Source organism: Nannospalax galili, unplaced genomic scaffold (genome assembly GCF_000622305.1).
Source record: "Nannospalax galili isolate Female #2095 unplaced genomic scaffold, S.galili_v1.0 scaffold236, whole genome shotgun sequence".
Classification (NCBI taxonomy): Eukaryota; Metazoa; Chordata; class Mammalia; order Rodentia; family Spalacidae; genus Nannospalax; species Nannospalax galili.
The window spans coordinates 1,965,607-1,973,319 of record NW_008338710.1 but is presented as its reverse complement, the minus strand read 5'-3'; the positions used below and the strand labels follow the sequence as shown (position 1 = coordinate 1,973,319).

Here is a 7,713-nt window from a genome sequence, read left to right as displayed (position 1 = left end):
CAAGAGAATCACCAAGAAGAAAATTTGGGCATGGTGTGTAGGTTTATCATCCCAGCGCTCAGGAGGCTAAGACAGGAGGACTAGAAGTTGGAAGTCAGCCTAGGCTACATATTGAGTTCCAGGCCAGCCTGGGCTACCTGGTGAGATTCTGTTTCAAAGAATTAATGAAAGAATATTTGGAAAAGTTCTGAAAGTTTGTTGGAATTTTTAATAGTCAAATAGTTGAAAAGATAATAGAGATTATTTTCATTAATTTTTAAAATTTTATTGTTTTATTGTTTCACCAAAATTTTTTGGTGAATCAACTATTTTTAATTTTTTTATTTATTTAAATTTTATGTGTATGAGTGTTTTGCCTGCATGTAAATGCACCATATGCATGCAATGCCCACAGAGGCCAGTAGAGGGCGTTGGAGCCCCTAGAACTGGAGTTATGTATGTATGCTTGTTAGTCACCATGTGGGTGCTGGGAGCTGAATCTGGGTCCTCTATAAGAGCAGCCCGTGCTCTGAACCTCTGAGCCATCTCTCCAGCCTGAATCAATTATTTTTTTAATTAGTTATTTTATTTCTATTTTTTAAATGATCTCTCTTTGTGTTACATTTTAATGGTTGTTCTAGGATTTAGAATCCCTATCTTTAAGTGCCAGTATCCATATTCAAATATGTCTTCACAAATGGTGGCAGAGGCTTAGAATCATAGTCTCTTTAGCACATCCCACTCAAATGCATATCTCCTGTGGGGCTGGCAGTATGGGTGTGTTTGGAGGTAGGATGCCTGTGTCAATCAGGCTAATGTGTAGTTTCCTTGAAGTGGGCTCCACTTAACTTAATTAGATTCAGATCAGCGTGTCTTACTCCTGGCTATTCATTCCACAATGACAAGAAGAGACCTTTCTCTAAACATGACTGCCTGTGAGACTGAAGGGATCTCTTCATGTTTTGTAGCCAAACGTTCAACTTTCCAAACTGTGAGTGACCTTTTCTGCACTGTAACCTGGCTGCTGGCTTTTCAGGATGTTGGACACTTTCCTGTGCTGCTCAGTCTCCTGTGGCTTCTGTGCCTTCAAGGACTTGTGTGTGTGACCTCTTGTCTTATCCCAGCCCTTCAACCTCCACTAAACTACTCTTAGAAAAGGACTGGAGTGCTTTTAAAGGATCGCCATAGCCCTCCCACCCACCTAAGCCTTCTGCAAAAGTTTTGTTGTCTTGGGGGAACCTCAATCAGAGAGTTCTAGAGAGGTCTAGTTCAGCCCAGCTTCTCTCTGGGGATAGCCTCTTAGCAGAGAAAAGGCCACAAACAGAAGACAGCAAAGGCCTTGAATGTGGATATAAAACCCGGATTTTTAAAAAATTTTTATTTATTATTTTTATGTATATAAGTGTATTGCTTGCATGTTTCTAAGTGTACCCGTGATGTACAGTGCCCGAGGAGGTCAGAAAAGGGTGTCGGATCCCCTGGAACTGGAGTTACAGAAGGTTGTTAGCTGCCAAGTAGGTGCTGGGAATCAAACCTGGGTCCTCTGCAAGAGCAGCCAGTGCTCTTCTGAGCCAATCCTACACCTCAGAATCTGGATTTTTAAAAGGAATTATTTTGACCATTTTTTACACTTATTTATTCATTTATTTGCCTCTCTCTCTCTCTCTCTCTCTCTCTCTCTCTCTCTCTCTCTCTCTGTGTGTGTGTGTGTGTGTACAGGTGTGCATGTGAAGGTCAGAGGACAACTTGGTATCAGTTCTTTTTGTACCATGTGGTCCTGGGGGAATTCAGTTCATCAGATTTGGCAGCAGAGGCCTTTACCTACTGAGCCATCTTGTTAGATATTATCCCACAGCAATGTGATTATATCTTTGATTAGAGCAATTAACTGTCTCACTGTAATTTAAAAAAATTTTTGTTTTTTTTTGAGACAGGGTCTCCCTGCAGCCCCAAATGGCCTAGAACTCACTAAGTAGATCAGGTTGGCCTTGAACTCACAGAAATCTGCCTGCCCCTGCCTCCCAAGTGCTGGGATTAAAGGTGTGCGCCACCATGCCTGGCCTTAATTTTAAAAATATTTTATTAGCATTGCCAGCGAGGTTCCTGGCCAGAGCTAGTGGGTTGCAGTGCTGCAGGCATTCTGGGAGGTGGTTGTTGCAAACCTGGCAGCCGAAGACATAGGAGGCTTGAAGAGGAAGCACTCCAATTTGGAAGAGGAGATGAGGACACTGAGAAGTGGGAGTGGAATACAGCAGGCCTTCGGAACTACAAGCAAGCCCTGCTCCTTGTGTCTCTGGACAAAGACCAGCATAGCCTTGGCTCCAGAGCACTCAGCCTCAGCAGGCACATCCTTATCCCCAATGCACTGCAGCAGCTCCAGGCTGCCATTCCCCTGTTGTGCTGGATAGCTTTAGTTGTCAACTTGACACAACTAGGTAGAGGGGGCTTCACCTGGTGAATTGCCTCCATTGGACTGGCCTGTGGCCATGTCTATGGGGCGTCTTCTTCCCCTAGAGACTCTCTTCCTAGTAAAGAAGATTTCTCCCTGTCTGCCACCATTGGCTCTATCCTCGGTGAGCTCGATACATCAGTGGAAGAGACAGAACTGCTTCTGAATCCAGTGGCTTCCCCAGGTCTCCAGAATGAAATGATGCCCGAGGTTGATCTGTCTTCTTAGAAGCTCTGAGCTCCTGGTACCTGGGGGACTCTGGCCTGGTTGACTTCTTTGTAGACACAGACATCTGCAGTGGAGAAGGAACCTGCCCTGGTGCCCCCAGAGCCTCCTCACAGCCTCTTCTGTGTCCCAGGGTCCTGGGAGTGGAATGAATTGGACTATATCATGGAAATTATTCTGGGGTCTTAAGACTGTGATGAGGGTCCATCTGCACATCAGCCTCGGTGGGCTGGGTCCTTGGAAGTGACTTCTGTGTGTGTGTGTGTGTGTGTGTGTGTCTGTGTGTGTGTGTCTGTGTGTGTGTTGGGTGGAGGCTCTGAACTGTGTCCCCCCTTACCCTCATTTTAGGGTTCCACAAACTGTCAAGTGTGTCTGGTTGCTCCAGCCTTCTGTGAAGGTACGTCTTCCTGAATTAATTTCTCTCTTTCAAAGGCCTTAATGAGACTGTTTCTGGGAGTCTGATTGCTTACACCATTCTTCTGCCTCCGGTTCCCACTGTCCTTGTGATCAAGAAGGCCTTAGGTAGATTAAGCTGGGTAGGCTGCCAGGGTGCTCTGGAAACCCAGGCTGTGCCTCCTGAAAGAATAGGAGGGGCTGGTTTCCTCCCTAGGCTCAACTCATTTCCTTGACAGAATCCCAGTCTCAGCAGCACCCCAGTATCAGCAGTCTCCTGATTTATAACCAGGCAAGACCCTGTGCAATAGGATAGAAATCAAACTGCTTCATGACATGTTATTTAAAAAGAGAGTCAGGGTTGTGGTGGCTTTAAAAAAAAAAATTTGTGCTTTTTTTTTTTTTTAATAAAATATTTTGAAAGTAAAAAAAAAAGTAACATGAGGGACTTTAGAGATGGCTCAGTGGTTAAGAGTACTGGCTGCTCTTGCAGAGGACCTGGATTCTATTCCCAGCTCCCACATGGTGGCTAACAACCATCTGTAACTCCAGTTCCAAGAGATCCCATGCCCTCTTCTGGCCTCCATGGGCATTGCATGACACAGGTGTATCTACACAGGCAGTATATACACAGAAAATAAAAATAATAAATAAAAATTTTAAAAAAGAAATAGCATGATTACATTGAAAGACTGTATAGTTTGGAGAATTTGGAAATGGATGACAAACTCACATTACAGGAACAGTGACAAATAGGACCCGTGCTTGGGGGATCCGGCTAGAAATAGCCTGACTTTGACAATGGGAATTGGACTTAGAAAGCTCAACTGTCTTCATTTCCTCAGTAATTTAAAGACCTGAAGAGGAACCAGCATCTGAGTAGTGATGGGTGAAGTTTTCTGACATCTGTCTTCACACAGTTAAAGAAACCTAAGGAAAGTACCTCATGGGTGGGAATTTCAAGGTGTGGATGCCCATATAACCACACCCATGAAGCACCAACACAATTGGTGTCTTGTCAGCTCAGCGTCTAATTATAACAATTGCCTAAAACAAATGGCCTTGATGCTTGAGGTTAAAAAGGGAACTAATACTTCCTAATGAAACAGGGTTACATTTGCATGAAGGCCAGCACTAAGTGCTTTCAGAGGGAGCCACAGTGCTGTTGCCTTCGACACCTCAGGTCCTAATCTTAGGGCTGAGAAATGAAGCCACCTTTTCATCTCAGCTATGCCTGGAAGATCCGGCCAACGTGCTTCCTGACAGCTACTACTGGTTTTAAAAATAATTATAGAATCTTGGAATCATTTTGTTTTACAAACAACAAATATAAAGGAGAGAGAGGGAGGGAGGGAGGGAGGGAGAGAGAGATTATTTAGCAATCAATGACCTTGGGGGTTATAGAGAAAATATTTATAGAGACTTCCTAGAAATAAAATTGCAAATGAACAAGTGAAACTGTGGTTGTCTCCCCAAGGGGCAGGTGAGGTGACCCCACCATAAAGCTCCAACTTTTCCCCTCCCTATTTTCAATTTCTTCTCACCACCACATCCTCCTTATTATCAAATTGATGGGTGTGTATGGGGGCGGGGGTAGTTTTGCTGCAGCCTGAATACTTCCTGATTTGAGTAAAATAAGAAAAGTAAAGAAAGGAGATATGGTTTTGAGAACAAAGGGAAACTGACTAAATATGAAATCGTTGGTCACTGTAGAGACTTAGGAGTAAGCATTTCAAATTTCATTGTGATGATGCTTCCTGGAGACATGAAGCACCAGAGTCTCCCTTCTAGACCCTCTCTCCTATCCATGGAGCAAATTAAGTTTGGTTTCTGTGTCTCCACATGAAGACATCACCTAGGATTTTATTGGGTGGCTTCCTGCTGCTGTTGACTGCTGCAGGATGTAAAAGTTTTTCTGACAATTAAAACAAATAGGGTAAATGAAGTGGAAGGCTTCCTTTTTTTGAGACAGGCTGGTCTCGAATGTAGCAGAGAATGACCTTGAATTTCTGATTCTCTTTTGTTCAACTCCTGAGTGCTAGGATTGAATTTGTACATCACCACACCTGCTTTATGCAGTGCTGAGGATCTAACCCAGGGATTTATGTACTCTAGACAAGTACTTTACCAGCTAAGCTGTATCCTCAGCCCTGAAGTTGGAAGATTCTAAAGTACTAATAATCTGTCACCTGAAAGGATGAAACTTCATTAGCTGGTAGAGGATGTATTCATTTAATTTTATATTATTTTCTCTGAGTTAAATGGGATGAGATCAGATATATTTTAATAAAGGAGTCTCAGTCAAAGTCTGTTCTCTTTCTATCCAAAATATACACTGCACCTGTGTTGCGGGTTCTCCTCAGGCCAGCTGTGAAGACCCTGACCTGGATCGGATCCCCTGCCTATTAGGGGGGTCAAGAGGCACAGAGTCAACACACAGACACTGGGAGTCAGGTAGAAGCAAGCACTAGGTGAGGTGCTGCAGGCTTGTTTAATGCAGGAGGGGGCAGGACTTATATTTCCCTTTTCTCCACCCCCAAGTCCCTTTAGTCAGCATATCATTTTCTGATTGGTCCGCGCCACACAGCCTGTCAGCAGTCACTGGGCTCACAAGCAGGGTACGGAGGCGTGGGCTCCTTTTGGCAGGCTATTTGCAGAACAAGAAGTGAAGTGAATTCTCGCTGAATCCCAGGGCTCTGAATCTGTGCCATCTTTGGCGGCCTCCTGCTACATTTCCACCCTTTTTCTTTAAAAATGACTGTCCAGTGAGAGCCTGTAGGCAGCTCTGCCTTGGGATGACCCCAGGATCATGGACTGTGCCTGTCTTAGGTTGTCCTATTCGGGCATGAACCTTACCCATCATTGGAGCATGGGCGTACATGTCCATGTCCTGGCTTAGGTTGATTCAGCCCAAACTACCAGCCCTCCAAGGGGTATCATCCTGGGGCATCAGTTGAGGTGGGGAATTATTTGTAGGAGGCCTCGTACATTTGTGCAAGCCAAGTCTGTCGGGCTGCATAGGGCGGGTTGAAATCATCTTTGTGTATTGCTCTGAGGGCCTGATACACTCAGTGACTGAATTTTTTCTGACTGTGGGAATGAAGAACAAGGTGTTTAAGAAATAGAAAGAGAAGAATAATTATGCCTGTCAGGAGTAGGTAAGTGACGATCCAAGACAGGTCAAACAGTGCTTTTAGATTAGAGGCACTACCAGCATAATCTTGGACAGTCAGGTTGAACAGCCCAATGCATGAGGATGCGTTGTTGGTAGTGAAGCATAGAGAGTTATTTAGGTGCCAGGAGCCATTGAGTGATTCCCAAGAAGTAACTGTGTCCATGGTAGGGAGGCCAAGTGTAGAATTAGTTGAATAGAGAGTGGGGTAGGCTTGGAATGAAGCGATAAGGGCAAGAGTATAGGTGGGGAGGGGACCAAGGCTCAGAGGTCATGGGCTGTGGCAGGGGCAGGGAAGAGCAAACCAATTATCCAGATAGTGGTGAGATCTCTGGGTCCTGGGGGGTCCCGTTGGTTGGTAGCTGGTCTCTCATCTCTCGCTGGAACCCATACTGGGTTTGTTTCTGTCTGAGGAAACACACAAGCATAGCCTCTCCCTCTTTTTAACAAGGGGGCAGGCGGTTGCCATTGACATGTTACCAAAGGTGCAGGGGTGTAGGCCTAGGTATGGTACCCAGTGTTTGTAGGCTGGGCTCAACCAATTTTTATTGAAGGACAGGAAATTAATGCTGAATAGAGCTTCAATTAGAGCCAGGTGTGGGTCCCTTTTAGGCTCAGGGGTAGCAAATTTTTGTAATGTTTCTTTGAGGGTCCTATTGGCCCACTCCACAATGGCTTGTCCCTGTGGATTATAAGGGATGACAAGGGAGTGGATAATTTTCCATGTTGACAGGAATGATTGGAATTGTAGAGAGGTGTAAGCTGGCCCATTATCAGTTTTCAGGGTCCATGGCACTCCCATTACTGATTTGACTGCCTTAATGGCGTTGATTTGACCACCTTAATGGTGTGTGAGGCCTTTTCACCAGTTTGAGCGATGATGAAAAGAAAGGAGGAGTAGGTGTCAACAATGACATAGACATACTTAAGATTACCAAAGGAGTTATAATGGGTGACATCCATTTGCCAGAGGGCATTGGGTAAGAGACCACGTGGGTTAACTCCATATTGATTGAGGGGGCCTAAGGGAGCAAGGGGTGCACATGTAACACAAGACCTGCTCAGATATTTGCATTGAGAGATAGGTAGGTCAGGTAGAAGGCGGTGAAGACTGCGAGGAGAAAGGTGAAATTGTTGGTGTAAGGCTCTGGGGGAATCTCAATGGACATAATAAGTTTATCTACTTTGTCATTTCCCTTTGCCAAGATCCTGGGGAGCTTGGTGTGTGATCTTATGTGGGAGATGTGCCAGGGCCATTGTCTGTTATCTAAGATAATCTGGAGAGCTCTCATGGTTCTAGTGATGGGATCTTTGTGGGCTTTTACTAGAGCAAAGGGAAGACATCTGAGGGCCTGAACCGCATATTGACTGTCGGAGAATATATTGACATAACAGTGTCATCCTTTCCCATGCGCTGAATGACAATGCCATAATGGGACTTATTGGCATCTGAGAAGGCTAGCGTGGCTAAAGGTAGGGAGTTTTTTGAAGGGGA

The 7,713-nt window shown here is 44.8% G+C and overlaps 1 pseudogene; it reads left to right on the top strand.

The window, feature by feature from the left end:
* Positions 1-1,415: 1,415 nt before the first annotated feature.
* Positions 1,416-2,842, top strand: LOC103734353 (annotated as a pseudogene).
* Positions 2,843-7,713: the final 4,871 nt, after the last annotated feature.